Below are 17,351 nucleotides of genomic sequence, written 5' to 3' on the forward strand. Positions count from 1 at the left end.
AAGGGGTATACTCAAAACTTTTCCTGTAGAAGTTGTAACAGTACGCACAGATGGTGGTGATGATGGCGATATAGTTGAGACATAGGATGAGTATGCACCCATTATCAAAGCTCTAGACAAACAATTTAATCCTAAAAAGAACATTGTGTAAGAGCAACATGCATTTCTTCAAAGGGTGCGGTGCGGTGCAGTTACCAGGAGAATTTATTGACGATTTTGTGGCTGCATTAAGAACGCCTGCTGCCACATGCAATTATTATGAATTTAAAGGTAAGATCATTCGTAATCAACTGATAGAAAGGATGAATAATAAGACAGTTTAAGAATGATTAATATCTACAGTGGATCCAGATCTGGAGTCAGCTTTAATGTTGGCCAGGCGTGTTGAGCATTCTGAACAGTGCTTGAGGAAACTGAATTTGAATTTGGGGTCCGAAGAAGTTAAGTTAATCACTAAACAACATACATGTGGTACAAAGGTCAGGGGTGATAAAAGGAAAAGTGAAGCTTTTTGTAATTCTGGTGATTGTTTTAGAAGTGAAGTATAGTGTTTTTATTGTGGTGGCAGGCCTCATTTGGGAAATGCTAAACCTAAATTGTATTGAGAATTTAGCCAATTATGTTATAAATGTTGAAAAAAGGGTCACTGTAAGGCCTAAATAAGAAAGAAACCTGTGTAAATTCTACAGTCAGCCATCTTGGGGACTGATTTAGACATTGGATTAAATATGAGATTCAGATGTTGGCAGACGGGATATCCATCATCATTGTGAGCAAGTAACTCATCCTCCAATATCTAAATCAGGCCCTAGGTGATTGTACTATTCAAGAGGATGAAAATGTTGTACTAATGTTGTCCTCCACCAATTGTGATCAGAATGATGTACTTGAGCTTGCCATAGAGGACAAAAGGGAGAAGGAAACCCCCATTCTGTGTCATATCTCAACAAATGCGTAAGAGTCATAGCAGATCATGGTTCTCCTTTTACTTTGCCATGTGAGAAGGAATTACCTGATTTTGGTGGGATACATTTATAAGAGTTTACGATAAAGATATTTGCTTATAGTGGGGAAAGGGTGAAAATTATGCAAATGATTGAGGTGTCTTTAGAGTTTGGAAGCTGTACCACCACCACTCAAGCATATATTGTGAAGAGTGGTATGAGTTTGTTGGGAAGGAAGATCAGAGAAATCTTGAAATAATTATTGATCCTAGTCATCCAGAAATGGTTGTGTTAAGACAGAGATTCCTAAGGTCATTGTCGATGAATGTGATAAGCAGAAATTAGTAGGTGAAAGAATTTCCAAACGTATTTAAGGATGAATTGGCTAAACTTGTAGGTTTCCAACACTTTATTATGCAACAAAAAGAGGGCACAACCTCTAGTGCATAAAATACATAAAGTTCCATTGTGTATGAGGAAAGAGTTATAAGCAGAACTGGAGAAATGATGCAAGTCAGGAATTTTTTAACCTACTGAAGATTTCAAAGTGGCTGGCTCAAGTAGTTCTTGCATGTAAGTCAGACAAGTATCTGTGACTTTGTGTTGATTTGTGAGATTTGAATTCCAGGATATTGATTAAACGTCAACTGTTGCTGAACATTAATGAAATGCTAGCTACACTCAAAGGGGAAGAGCTGTTTACATCCCTTGTCTGCTGCTTACCATCAGGTGAAGCTTTGTGTAGACTCTAGACACCTTGTGTCCTTTGTGACACCAGAGGGGACTTATCATTATGTCTGGAATGCCTTTCGGATTAGTGTCTGCTTCATCTGTGTTTGGAAGATTAATGAAAAATATATTTAAGGTGTGGAAGGTATTGTCTATTTCCAAGATAGTATCTTGGTATACGAAATGACTTGTGTGAGCACAACGGCAGGATATACAAAGTGGGGGCTAGTGGACTAGCACTTAGAAAGAATAAGTACATGGTTTTACAAAACGGTGTGGATTATTTAGGTCATCTTTCATCCGGAAAAGGCATCAAACCTAAGGTTAAAATATTGGAGGCTATTCAGAAAGCACCAAAACCTGTTAATAAAGATCAGTTGAGATAATTCTTGCCAATTGCATTCATAATTTTGCAAGTAAGATTTCATGTATAGATGAACTCATTAAGAAAAATGTTAAGGATGTGTAGATTGAGGAGTGTCATGGTTTATTTGAATATACCAAACTTGGAATAGTATCGGCCAAGCCTCATAAACCTTTTAACGCTATAGATGTGAGTATCATTACTGTTAATGCGAGTAATCAGGGGTTGGGTGCGGTGCTGATGCAGAAAATAGATAATGGATGTGAAGAAATTATAGCTTTTGCATCCAGAGCATTGCGTGGAGTGGAGTCAACTTACTCCACAATGAAAAATTAGGCCCTTGCTTTATGGTGAGGTATGCAATATTTCAAGAACTTTGTTTGGGGAAGTCAGTTTATTCTAAGAACTGATTATAAACCTTTAGTTGACCTGTTTAGTACCAGTGATGGTGGTAAAGCAACCCCCTGCACTGTCAAAGGGCAGTATAGGCTTCAGAAATTCCAGTACACAGAGTTTGTTGCAGGTGCAAAGAATTGTGCAGCTGATTGCCTACCTAGGCTACCTTTACTTGTGGAGATTATTCAAGAAGAACATAAATGAGGATCATGAAGTAGTGTGCACTACAAATTCTGTAGGTGCCATCATAGAGGGTGCATTGTCCCAGGAGGAGTGGAGACAAACTTTACTAGATAATAGTTAAGGGGCAGACTGTTATGAACAGTTTGAGTCAAGGATGGTCTGACACTAAACAGTTGCAGGATAGTCTCATCGCTTAAAAACATGTGGCAGATGAATTGGACAGTATATTGCTTAGTCCTGGGTTGTTGGTGTTTCCGAAAGATCTCAGCAGAAAGGTTTTGGAATTAGTGCATTTAAGACATGGGAATACGTGCTATGAAACCGAGGTTGAGATAGTATTTTTTGGTGGCCTGGAGTTGACAGAGAGGTAGAACATTTTATGAGAAACTACATTGTATGTATGTGGATTGACAAATCTGAGGTGACTGTACCTAGTCGTATTTCTCCGGGTAACTTGCAACAACTTACCTTGGCATATGTTGGCTTTGGACATTTCAGTGCCCTTTTGAGTCCTAGGTAGCAGACCCAAGTTTGATATTGTTTGATATTACTTCAAATGGCCTGAAGTATAGATTGTGGATATGTTAATTTGTGATTCATCATAGAATTTCTTTAAGGTGTATTTATGAGAGAAGGTTACCCTGAGAAGCCAGTAACAGATAATGGCACTCAGTTTGTGGCTAAAGAAATGCAAGGTTTTTTAAAGTCTGTGGCGTGTGAAGCACATGAGAACTTCCTTATATCATCCCGTAGTAATGGATTAGTAGAAAGAGTGAACCTTGTGATCAAGGATCAGTAGCAACTTGCATTGGTTAACAGATTAGAATAGAAGTCAGGTGTTAAAGATAAGGTGTAGGCAATACAATCTACCTCACATATCAGCAAAAGGGTCGCATCTTTTACCCTGTTAAGGGGAGGGTTGCTGGCTCCAAATTGAATAAGGAATGGATGACAAGGAAATGAGAGTGTTGCTAATGTTAGAAGCAGGATAAGCACCGCTCAAAAGATAGGTGTCACACCTTACACGTTACTGCAGGTGATTGAGTTAGAGTTCAAAAACCAGGTCATGTCCTGCCCAAGTACGGGTCAAGGAGGTTAAAGACCATGTTGTGGTGTTAGAAAATGATAAGGTGTGGAATAAATCTGTAATATCCATTGTTCCCAACTCACTGACAAAGCGGATGTGCTCAAAATCTGGAACAAATACCAGTGGTAGTATTCAGTCCAGGAGTTGTGGTCATGCATGTCGATCTCAGAGGTCTAGGAATGTTCCTGTAAAATACCAGGATTCTGTCATGTAATGTGAACATTTTCATCTATGCTTACATGTTCTTATTATTGGTGTGTCAATCCACACGCAAAGTATTGCATTTTTAGCTGTACATAATGCTGTTTTCTCCTATTACTGTGGAAGTATCCTATCCTTCAGTTTGCTTACAGTTATTGTTGTACTGTCTTATGATTATGTTTTCTTACTTTGTTTTTCATTTTTGGTTGTGAAAGAAAGTGGGTGGAATGTAGAAGGGTGGAACGCTCCTAGGTGGACCAGGCGATCTATGGTTGTACTTCATTAAAGCTCCTTTCTCGTCATACCTTTTGATAGTCCCCGTCTTCTTTTCAGTAGGCTTATCGGCATCGTGTGGCCATTGCACTAATGACCACCAATCAAATGAAGTGCATTCCATTTTTGTAATTGGATATGCAACATCTGTTATACAGTACAGCAACCGCAGCGCTTCAGTCATTAAGATAGCGGGTGAAATGTGACACATACAAGAGAATCAATTAATTTGTAAACTGGAAGCAATGCCATTGATCCTACACATAGGATATGACAACTTCATAACACATATTTATTTGTGCATACGGTCGAGATAATGACCTCAGTTTTCATTGACACCTTTATTTGTTTCTTCAACAGATATATAATATCCTGTATTTTATGCAGCGATTACTACAACGGGCATTGCGGCACTGTAATTAACAAGCAATACGGCGATACCATGTTATCAATCACAGAAGGATGAAGGGCAGAGATGTCCCTGTTCGAGATTCAGACTGTGCACTGCTGATTGCATGTAGATCCCTGCAGGGCACGAATACAGCAGAGACACACATATCACATGTACAACGAAGAATGTGATGGAACAGTGTGCTGCAGTGATTTGCAGGTCATGAGTTTGAGGCCTGGGAAGTCAGACAAAGCATTCTATCCTGTAGTTGGTAAACTGAGTACCAGTAAATTGGACAAGAGTAATGTCAGTAGTTTACAGCACTTATAATGGCGGAAGTCTCTTTTAAAGTACCATATAAAACATTTATTTAAACAAATGTCAAACTGCACCATTGATTTAGCTCCACTTACATTTGAATAGCGCTGCATGTCATGGAAGCCCTCACAGAATGAAAGAAATAAACCGCTCAAGGTGTATTTTCCTTTCTCTCACATAATGTTATTAACTTTTTATTGGGATGACAAAATCCTTGTCAGATAGGTGTGCCATATTTCTGTGTTTTGTTTACATACTGAATGGCTTATGTATTTTGGCTCTTGTTGTAGTTCGGGTGTCGCTTGATACTCTGTAGCTGAGCTGTCTCCAGGATCTACTGGGAACAATGTTTTAAAAATATAGAGTAAGTATTTCTCTCTCACCTCGTGCTATTGGCTGCTTGGTGTATTATTCTGTTCCCCATAGGGTGCTTGCGTTGCAAGCCATTAGGGTCTATTTTACATGTCAAATTACACTGAATCATCACAACCTAAATGTTTTACCTTATACATGCATTGTACATGCATTGTAGAAATACAGCAATTATTTGTGTTTCGTTTTTCACTGATACAGACATCTCAAGTACAGCATATACAGCGACACGCCGACAGTGAAAGCTTACACATAAACACACAAAAACTGCATCGACTGTGGATGTGTCCATCATGCTGATGTGAGTGAGCCGTGAAGAATGCTTTGTGGCCACACACACTTGCCAATTCAGATGAATGTACAGTTGTTCCTTAGGGAGAGCGGTGCTTTTACTGCAATACATCTGCAGAGAGCCAGCTAGGGATATTGCTCTATTCAGGCCATAGTGTTCAAGTGTGCCCCTTTTGTTCACTATAAATGGCCTCAAGATGGTGTCAAATTGCAACAAATGGTTTGTTGCTAGTGCAGAATTTGGGACCAAACACCAAAATTTAGTCGACCTTGGAACACTGATACTCCTTGCCATTCTCAGGCACTTAAACTGGACAAAGCCAATAGGCCTGTCTTTAAATTTTGAATGCATGCAGATAGCATTTGTCTGTTTAAGTTTTAGCATATTAAAGCCAGGAAACCTGGCTTTGCCAGCGCTTGTTTGTGAATGGGGATGGGATGGGATAACAGTGAGCTTCACATCTAAACTCTGACACCTAGTCCACATCGTTGCTGGTTTTCATGCAGGTGGCACGATTAGGAACTGAGTTGGGGCTGTAGAGGGTCGCGGGAGCATTAGAACAACATAAGCGCTATGAGGCAGCACTCATGGCATCAGTTTGCCATGTAAACAACAATGTCTGGTGTACTGATGCCTGCCTAGTGAAAACGCAACTTACAGCTGACTGGAGATTTATAACGCAGAGGTTTATCCAGTCACGGCCTGTCTCAAGAACCGTAAACCAACTTGGAATCACAAACCGTGAATAACTTTCCCTTATTCCTTCACTGTACAGCAGCCAGATAGATTTTTTAGTGTTACAGTACCACATTTGCTCCAGAATGAAGCACACTGCTGCTTAACAGGCTGTCACCACATATTTATATGTTTAACATGGCAACATCTAAAAGCTGTTATATGTGAGAAAAGGTAAGCCATGTTGCATTTTACACGAGGTAAGGAGCAACAAGTCGGAAGGAGGGTGAAGATGGAGAGGGATTACAAAGACATGCACTCTATGCCCAAAGGATTATCTGCAGCCAATGGAAGGAAACTGGCCCCAGACAGGAAGTTGTACATGGTCCATGCTCGATAGCAGGGATATACACGAACCCCAAGGAAGAAGGCAAGATGAGAAGGCTGTGGAGATGGCATAATGCTGATGATGTAGACGTGGGAATCGAATGTGACGTTATTGTGGAACAGACTGGAGTGGGGAAATAAGAGGAGTTAGCGGAAAAAGTAACTGACGCTGATCTGGAGATGTACCTTTGATTAAAGCTAAATGTTCATCAAAAAAGTGTGCATTCTCATATTACATTGGTGACAAGGAGAACTTGGTCTGTGCAGGGACACACGTTGTTACATCTCCACCCCTGGATTACAATAATGCAGAAAAGTTACTGAAGATATAGGAATGTTCAACTTTGTGAAGTGATTCACCCAAACTTCACATTGGCAATTATTTTTACCAGACTTTCCAAAAACCAATACTAAAACATTTCCTTGGATATCGTATTGTAAGTTGATCTTTCATTGTATGCATCACAGGAATGCATAATTTATAGCGGTTGTTCACAGGACACCATGAGCTCTAAATTCTAAACTGTTCCATGCGGACAGTGGCCACGCAACTACTCTTTCTTGGCTGTGTGAAGGGGCCGAGCACAGGAACTTCCTGAGATGACTGTGTTCACTCTTCATACTGTCCGTGGAGTGCAGTTTCTGGGTAAATAAAGTACCTCTTCAAAGCTGGCTGGGGTTGAGCGCAGGAGTTTCACAACATAGAGTTTGCCATTGTGCAGGGTGGGTGCCTTCATAGCTTTTCCAGGGGGCTGAGTGCTTCTACATGAAATAAATAAATGAGAACATTCCACTCATTCAATCAGTTTTTGTGAAGCGTGGCTACTCACCCCTGAGGATCTCAAGGTGCTGGGGGGGATTGGAAGGGGGAGTGGGACCTCATCCGAAGAGCCATGTCTTGAGGTTCTTCCTGAAGATGGTGAGCGATGGGCTTTGTCTTAGGTATCGGGTCTTCAGTGAGGGAAATGATGAGTTGTGTGTCATCAGCGTATGGCGCGATGTTCATTCCGTGGCTTCTGACGATGGCTATGGGTGGGGTCATGTATATGTTGAAAAGAGTACGACTCGGAGAAGATCCTTGGGGAACTCTGCAGCTGACTCCTGTGGGTTTAGGTGTATAGGGAGGGAGCCTGACCCTTTGAGCCCTTCTGGAGAAGAAGGAGTGGATCTCTTTCAGGGCTGTTCTGCGGATTCCTACTCTGTGGAGTCTGGTGCATAGTGTGCTGTGGGAGACCGTGCGAATGCCGCTCAGAGGATGAGGAGCATGAGTGCTGTGGTCCAGAAGTGATCAGATGTCATCAGTGGCTGCAAGAAGAGCTGTCTCCATGCTGTGGTTGCTGCGGAACCCGGACTGGGAGCTGTCCAGAGAGTTGTTGACCTCAATGTAATTTCTTAGTTGTGTATTGATGGCTTTGTCTAGTACTTTGGCCGGGTAGGGTAGCAGCGAGATGGGTTTGAAGTTCTTTAGTTCTGATGGGTCAGCCAAGGGTTTCTTCAGGAGGGGGCATACTTCGGTGTGTTTCCAGTCCTCTGGGAAGGTGCCAGTGTTGATTGCTTTACCTGGTAGTCAGTCATTCCTCAGTAGATGAGATCCCTCTACAGACTTAGAGGAAAGCACAGAGCAATGGATTAGAAATAGAAAGAAGGTGGCTTGTGACCATTCAGAGAAGTAAATAGAAGGCACAGTACAAGAGAACTTGAGTGCTGTTCATTATTTTAGGTTACTACTGTAATTAGATGTATGAGCTTTACATATTATATTTATATTTTGGATTTGTTTTAGTTTAATATTTTACATTTCTGTGCAGGGAATATGGCAGATCAAAACATGGCATCTCCTCCACTGTTTTTATCAAATCCCAGAGATCCACCAGTACCATGGAAGCAGTGGAAGAAAATGTTTGTTACTTATATGTTGGCTTTTGAAGGGGCCACTTAGACGACAAGCCATTCTTCTTCATCACTTAGGTGCTGAATGAAGGAGAATAAATGAAGACTTACCAGGTATATCTTTAGGCAGGGGAGATGGTCAGCCTAACAATGTCTATGAAATTTCTTCACAGCTGTTGGGTTTACAATTTACCACAAAAACTAATGTTGTCCTTGTGCACCATATGTTTTTTTCGAGAGCAGAGAGGGCTGATGAAGACATTCCATCCTGTGTGGCTGAATTAAGAGAATTTACATTATTTTCTAATTTTAAGCAGTTAGCTGATTCATTACTTAGGGATCAAATTGTAAGTTGCACCAATAATATGGGAATAAAAGAGAAACATCTTACTAAAGATCCCACTTTGGCAAGGCTTTTCAGACAGCTAAAGGTATGGAACATACAGCAATGTAGTTAAAACAGATGGATGTTACTAATACTACTAAAAGAGATGTAAAAGATGAGGTGAAAGATGCTATTGGCAATAAGAAGGAAAGCAAAAGAAAGAATGACATAGGGAGGAAAATAGGATTTTCTAAATTTAGAAGTGATGGAGCTATAAAGCAAAGAAACTCCACTTTTAGGGAAGTCAAATATTTTAATTGTGGTGCCCCTGTGCATATCGCTTCAAGCACAGCACTAGGCTCGGAATGTAATATGTTGAAATTGTGGAAGAAGGGGACATTTTGTGAAAGCTTCTAAAACAAGAAGTGACAGTAAAAAGATACAAGAAGTTGAACAGGAGGTCCATGACAATTGTGGAATCATTCAGGAAATAGTTTTAAGCACACATGAGAAGTCTCAAAATATAATGGAAGATGATAGTGAAGAGAGTGGAACTGTGGCAGTACTACATGAAGTGAAGTCTGAAAGTACAGACAAACTAGAAAAAAACACTGTCAAGCATTTATAGATGATAAAGCAACAAGAGTGTTGGTGGACTCAGGAACTTATATACACTTCTATCTAACAAAATGTTCGAAGACATGAGGAAATCAGATATACGAGCTATTGGGTATGCTGGAAGGAGAATTACAATTATAGGAATGAAATGGATGACAATCACATTCAAAGGGGAGGCTGCCTGTGGATGGATGTGTGTGACTGATTATGGATCAGATTTATTGGGATTGCTTCATCAGAAATACTTGAATATTGTAATAAATCAGAGAGCTAGGGCACCAGTGATGATAGCAGAGAGGATGAAAAATGAGGAGGTAACAAATGAGCAACCATGTGATTTAATGATGAAATTCCAATGTGTATTTACAGATGAGCTAAGTTTGTTAAAGGGGTTTTCTCACAAAATAATATTGAAGAAAGAAGCAAAACCAATTATTAGTGAGAAATATTCCCAACATAATGAGAGAACCTTTATGACAACAAGTGGACAAATTATGACAAGAGATAATTGAGCCCTTCGAAGCATCTCAATGGTTAGTGCCAATCGCTGTAGCATCAAAAGAAGGGGGATACATTTGCTTCTGTGTTGATTTGCGTGACTTGAACAACAACATCTAGGTGGACAGACAGCCATGTACCAGAATATACCAGAAATGTTAACAACTATGGGAGATGGGGCTGTGTGTAGTGTCTTAGTGTCTGATGCATATCACCAAGTCAATCTGTGTGAAGCGTCTAGGCACTTGACTCCTTACAAGTCAAGGTGGGGTTGTGTTTAGTTTCCTAGATGTGTCTGCTGCATATCACCAAGTCAATCTGCATGAAGAGTCTAGGCCCGTGACATTGTTTGTTACCCCATTAGGAGCTTTTTGCTTCAGGAGAATGCCATTCAGGCTAGCCTTAGCTGTGGCGGTTTTTCCAGCAGATAACAAGGAACATTTTTAGGGACATGAGCCAAATATTATGTATCCAAGATTATATACTTACTATGGGGAAAAGTGAAATTGAGCATGACCAATTATTTGAGGAAGTAATGAGACTGTTGAAGAAACATGGATTGAAAATAAAGAAAGAAAAGTGTCAATTGAGGAGTGGAGAAGTGACATACTTGGGGCATGAAATAAGTGATAAAATGATAAAACCAATGAAGAATATGGTAGCAGCAGTAGCGAGGGTACTGAGACCATCTAGTAAAGAGTATCTGAAATCCTTTCTTGGTCTTGCTGAATAGTGTGCAAAGTATGTGAAAACATTTTTAGAAATAGTTGAACCTTTACTCAGGATGATGAAGAAAGGTACTATGTTTGAGTGGGGAGATGAGTGTGAGCATGCTTTTGAAGGGGTAAAGGAAAGCATTCTGCGGGCTTCCTCTGTGGGGCATTTTGATGTTTCAAGTAAAACATATATTACCATTGATGCCAGTAGTGTATGAATTAGGGTAGTGTTGACACAGGTTGCGAATGACAAGGAACATATAATTAGTTTTGCATCTAGAAAATCGAAGGAGTAGAAGTCACTTACTCAGTAATAGAAAGGGAGGCTCTGGCTTGTTGGGGAATCAGCCATTTTAGATTCTATGTATGCTTTTGCCTGTGGGACTGCCAACATCTAAATCGGGCAGGCAGACCGAAAAGGGGGCAGATGGGTTTTCAGTCAGAAAACTGACAGCGGGACTGTTACCCCCAAGATCTAAATCAGGCACAGAGTCTGTCCTGCTGTATAAAGCCTTAGAAGGGGGGAGAGGGCCAGGATGGAGCTTTGGATGTGCCTTGGCATCAGGCTGCTACTACCCAGCCACAGTAGACCCCCGTCTTTTATGGGGAATTTTATACATTGCCTGACTGTTAGCAGTTTGAAAGCATATGTGGAAGAGCATGTGAACTCTGTCAGGACAATTCAGCAAAACAGATACTCAAGGCTTAAGTGAAAAACAGGGTCTCAAATACTTTCTGAATTTGATAAAGTTGGACTGGAGCTACGTGATTGGGCCAACAGTAGTGCACTTAGCACCCTTTTTTTACTCTGTTTACTCTATCCAAGGTGAAACCCTCTAACCATCTTTGCGATGACATTCCGGGCTCCATCAGCAAATTCCTAGCCCCAAAAACTAAAAGGAAGGATTGGGGTGAATGCTGTTTTTCAGTGTTAGCCGCTTTAAGCTGGAATTCTCTTCCACTAGATCTGAGGGCCACAAAAGAGGAAGGGTCCTTTAAACGCAGGCTAAAAACATGGCTGTTTTCACACACCCTATATATTAATCTCCTTTCTGATCATTGGTTAACTGTTGACTAGCGCCGGAAAACTCGTTCAATAGCTGTGCGCTTAACAAAAACATAATAATAACAATAATAAGCTTCTTCTCCCCATGTGGACAACCCTAGATAACTCATCTCGGAGTCAGTACTCATTCCCAGAGTGCCTACAAAGCGATCACATTCCTCCACTCCTTAAAAAAAACAATCTCTGGACTCTGACGATTTTAACAAGTGCCACCCATTTTTCACCCTGCCTCTCCTAGGAAGGTGACTGGAAATTGCGTAGCCTTCCAACTGTCATATCACTTCCAGGAACACAATCTCCTTGACTCCCTGAAACATGGATTCCGTCAGCGCCAAAGCACTAAGAATACAATTCTGCAGATTGTGGACAACACCCTCCACATCCTTGACACTGGTACTAGTGCTCCTTCACCTCTGCTCTGCGTTTGAAACAGTCAACCACCAGGCTTTGTTAGACATCCTAAAGCATTGAATGGGTAGTGATGCTGTCATACTTAAAAAGTTCATCTCGTTCCTGACAAACCGCCCCCAAATATAAAAAATTTGGATTGCGGTCTCAGGTCCAGTCACCCTGCAACAATGAGTCAACCTAGGTTTGATTCCAACCCTTTTCAGCCTTTACCTTGAACCCTTCTGTACGATCTTCAGTAACTCAGGAGTCCTTTTCCATTTATTCACCAGTGACACCCAAATCTACCTGAAGGTCTCCTGCCCAGAAGACTTAACCTGCCTATCCAACTCCCTGAAAAGATTTCAAGCTTAGATGTTTAACAACCAACTCAAATCAAGCACAATGAAAACAGAAGAAAGCTAACTCTTTGATCCAAGTCTGGACGGAACTCTTCCCAGACACTGACGACAGTTCCTCCATCATTCAGTTTGCTGAATCTCTTGGATAGACCCTGGACAGATATCTTAACCTCCAGAGCCATATCTCCTCAATGGCTAGGAGTGCTGGGTTCCAGCTAAAACTGCTCTGGGAAATCTAGAACCTCATCCCAGCACAAGACCTTAAATCTGTTGTCGAGGCACTTGTGCTCTCTAGACTAGACTACAGGAATTGCACTTCAATCTGCCATTCTCAAAATCCACCTAGTTCCACTCAGAGCGGTCCTACACATGGCACCCACTTTGTAATAGGACACAAGGGGCCTGATTACAACTTTGGAGGAAGGTGTTAATCCGTCCCAAATGTGACGGATATACCACCAGCCGTATTACGAGTCCATTATATCCTATGGAACTCGTAATACGGCTGGTGGTATATCCGTCACATTTGGGACGGATTATCACCTCCTCCAAAGTTGTAATCAGGCCCTAGATCTTCAACCACATATCCCCTATTCTTCGCTCCCTTAAAATGCTTCCTGCACCACTCATAAAGCTCGTCAGTCCTTTTTACCCTCGTACTTCTCTGACAAATTGAAAACCTCAGACACCAAAGAGATTCAAGAAACGCTCAACTGCTCCTACTTGAACACCCCACTTGTAAGCATGAGCGATACATGAACCAGACCTAACCCAGAAGTGCCACAAAAACCTGGAATTCACTCCTTCCGAACATGGACCTGACTACATTCCATGTCACCTTAAAAAAAAAACCTCAAAGCTCTTCTTTTTGAATGACACCTTGCCTAAACCACTCCTACCTGGTCATATCCCCTCCAATCACATACCAGCCTCAACCTGCACAAACTATTGATGATCCTCATGGGAAGAGTTGGCTTTAACGCTCGTGGTGCCTGGTGCGACAATCTTTTTTGGTGCCCCCATGACCTCCTCCTTGGATTCCCTCACTCCCAACTGGCAAAAGTGTTCCTCATCTCTCCATAACACTTCTCTCACATACATTTAATTTCTTTTAAAGTGCTGGCTTTACTGATCCACTCAGCTAGCCACATGAAATACGGATCTGTTCTTTGCAGCAGGAATATTAACCATCTGTGCTACTTTCTGGTGTGTCAAAACTACTACTAGACAAAACTTCGATTTCTCTAACAGGAACACCAATAGCAAGTTATCTTTACATTTTTATTGCTGCCTAAAAGCTGGACACGCACAATGAACTCTGTAGCAGGTGATTTTAAATCGTAAGATATTGCTAAACACAGCATACCCCCTCCCAATGCAGGGCAGCACCCAGTGCAGCCGCACCCCTCGCACTGCCCTTAGGCCGGCCCTGTTCATGAGGTACTGTACTACCTGCTTACAATTTCTATGTTTTTCTATGAATATGTGGAAGGGCTGTACCTCGCGGGAGACTCTAATCATGGCGTTCACCTTCAATGTACATGTATATTTTGTATTTGTTATTGCTATGTTCTGCCTTTATTGTGAAACGTTCTGATGCCTCAGGGCCATATCCGCGCTGTATAGAACCACAAAAATAAATACAGAGGCCTAACATTGACCAAGAAGACAGAGTACTTTGCAGGCAGTGAGGTATGCCGTTTTATAGATAATGGACATGCATTTCCATTTGTTCGTAAAGAGCACTTCACTCCTTGGGCCTGAATAACAGGCCTGTGTTGTTAGCCAGCTCAATAGTACTTGTTTGATCATCCTCCAAAGGATGAAAAGCTGAGTGGAGCCGCCACCATTCAAACCTGTGGTCATGAGGTGAAACGTGTGTCTCTGGAGTCTATGCTTACAGCCAGTAAACCGCCGGACCTGGATGAGCTAGAGAATAAATAATGAAACGCAGCCTGCTTCATCAGGAGCGCGGGGGCAGTAGAAACAAACAGATACGGTATATTTAATGTATGCGATTAGTCTTAAAGGGTGGGCACCGGCAATCTATTTTTAGGCATAATGTAGAGACAGTATTGTGATGTTCTGTTTGCAGGCGCTGCGCGCGATACAGAACACTCGGATAACCGGTTATTCATTTCTATCCGTTACACAGCTTCGGAGGGAGCAGTCATGCGTCTTTCGTCCCCGGCGTCTCCACTGCCTCCCTGCCGTCACCAGCAACTCTTTATTTCCATTGGCTCCTGTGAGCCTAGGCTGAACTAACACTTTAAACATGGCGGGGGTTGTCGTGGCAACACCCCTCTTAAAACTTCCCACGTGGTAGTGACCGCACTCCCGTTAGCTCACAGGCGCGACACTACATCCCTCCCAAAATTTCACAGCAAATAAGTAAATATAACACAATTGTATTAACGGCAATGTCAAATAAGAACTTAGCTCCATTGAGTTATAGTAGGAAGTCACGCAGCTTCGTCAAGGGTGCAGGATTGCTTCTCAGGTGGTATCTTGATCGGGAATTTCTTCCATCACATGAATCGGTGTCCCTGGGGTTGGTGTCGGAATTACTGTCCTGTCTCTCACAGATACTTTCTGTATTGTTTGGGGCAGGATTAATCGAGCGATGCTCCAGCTCATCATCCTCTTCAGACCCATCCATTTCTGTTGCTGGGGGATCATGTTCTGGACTGGTGTTCAGTACTTCTCGTGAAGCTTGGAACCTCTTGAACCATGATACGTTCTGCGCATCTTGTTCAGGCCCTATCTTTGCCACGATCATTGATCCTTGATGACTGGTAACTATCCACGGTTTGTCTTCAAACGGTAGATGAAATTTGCTCCCTGGGAACCGGTCCCTTATAAGTACAGCATCTCCTTCTTGGATGTCCGAATGACGTGCTCTCTGGTGTCTGCTCGCCCCATCATTTGACTTTTTCCTCTTGGCATATTCTTTTCTTCCATTTATGGGACTCTGCTTCCAGGATTCATGATGGGGTATAACATCGGTTACTACTCGACCCATTGACAAATGACCAGGAGCTACTCCAGTGGTAGAGTGGGGTGTCATACGGTAATCACGGAGAAAGGAGTAAACAGCTCTCTCTGGTGCTTCATTCTTGGCCAGCGCAATTCAAACTATTTTATTCAATGTCCTCATAAATGTTTCGACTTCCCCATTGGCTTGAGGCCACCTGGGAGTGATCTTCCGGTGCTTAATGGCGAGTGACCGTAGGTATTCCCCAAACTCACTTCCACGAAACGGCGGTCCATTGTCAGTCTTGGCTTCTTTTACTAGCCCATGAGACGCAATTTTTTTTCTCCATCTTTGATATGACTTCGGACGCTGTTAAGGTTCGGATTATTTCAAACTCTGTGTATTGAGAGTAGTCGTCAATCATGACCATCAGATGATCTCCATTAGGCAGACTTCCAAAATCAAGGCTGGTTGACACCCACGGTTTGTGGGGTCGTTCTTCGGTCTCAATTGGGACTGGTGTGTTGGGAGTTCCAGTCGTTTGGCACCAGTGGCATGACCGTATTAATTCCTCTACCCTTTCATCCATCTGTGGGAACCACACTTTCGTCCCAAGCCTGTTCTTTGTTTTCACCATCCCCTGGTGGCCAGCGTGTGCTAGCTGAATGACTCTGTTCGTGAGGCTGGATGAGATCACTAGCCTGTGATCTCGAAGAAGACATCCGTCTTCACTGACTGTCAGTTCGTGCCACACTCGGTGTAGCCCCTCCATGACCATTCTCGATTCCGGGGTTAAAGACTGCCACTGTTTCGGTCCAGTGCGCCAGTTGTTGTTCTATATCGTTTGTATAGCTCTCTGGAGGTTGTCATCTAATCCCGTGGCTTGTCTTATTGTGTCCATCGTGATCGGTAGTGGTTGTGATCTCTCCGCTACGCTTTGACGTATTCCTCAGTTTCACAGGCTTCACTTTCTTCTCGCTGGGTGGCAGGTCTGGAGTGCCTTGAGAGGTAGTCTGCGGGGTTGTTTGATCCTGAGCGATAATCTTCTTTGCAATTGTATTCCTGCAATTGGAGCATCCACTTTTCGATGCGTGGAGGTGACTTGGACGCTGTGCCTTGGAAAAGTGGTATTAATGGTTTGTGGTCTGTAGTGACAACAAATGGGTGTCCGTAGCCATATAGGTGGAAGTGCTTACATCCCCAGTGGATGGCAATAGCTTCTCGCTCAATCTGAGAATATCTCTTCTCCGTATCAGTTAGTGAGCGGCTTGCGTATGCGACTGGGGCCCATTTTAGATTTAAAACAGGACGGAAACCTCCTGTCAGTTTTGAAATAAGGAACAGAATAGAATAAGTACCCTTCTCCATTTCTTCCACGGGAACACTGCGAATGGCCCCTTTTGACAGCAAGGACTGGACTCCCTTCACCAAAGCCTCCCACCTGCCTTCGTCCACAGGTAAAGGAGTCAGACGAACCCCAGTGTCCAGAGGAACAAGATTGAACTCTATGGAGTATCCATTTTCTACAATGTTCAGGACCCACTGATCAGTGACATCCTTTCTCCATTCGGACAGAAAATGTCTCAGTTTTCCTCCCACTGGACTTGCTCCCACACTTTGATTGTCAGGACCCCTTCTTAGCAGCCCCTTTTGCCGAAGGAACAGACCTCTTAGGAGAAAACCGAGGCTGAAACCTATGCTTCCTGGAAGATGAGGACCGAGGAACAAACTTCGAGGAGAGGACCTGGAGTGCGACTTCCACCCTTTGCCAGATGCTGAGCTTCCTTTATAAGGTAAAGCGTGCTTGCAGTCCTTAAAGGCCTTAGAGATCATTGCAGGCAACTGATCCCCAAACAGAGCCTGACCCTCAAAAGGAAGTCTTAGGAGAGCCGCCTTCTCCCCA

General features: G+C 42.5%; 1 protein-coding gene across 2 annotated transcripts in view; it reads left to right on the top strand.

The window, feature by feature from the left end:
• Positions 1–17,351, top strand: part of RP1L1 (RP1 like 1) — a 400,448-nt gene that overhangs the window by 69,149 nt on the left and 313,948 nt on the right. For both annotated transcript variants that reach the window (XM_069236168.1, XM_069236166.1), the window contains exon 2: positions 4,538–5,250. The gene's annotated coding sequence lies outside the window, so the exon portion shown is untranslated. The remainder of the gene's footprint in view (positions 1–4,537; positions 5,251–17,351) is intronic.

This window comes from Pleurodeles waltl, chromosome 5 (genome assembly GCF_031143425.1).
Source record: "Pleurodeles waltl isolate 20211129_DDA chromosome 5, aPleWal1.hap1.20221129, whole genome shotgun sequence".
In the NCBI taxonomy this organism is placed as follows: domain Eukaryota; kingdom Metazoa; phylum Chordata; class Amphibia; order Caudata; family Salamandridae; genus Pleurodeles; species Pleurodeles waltl.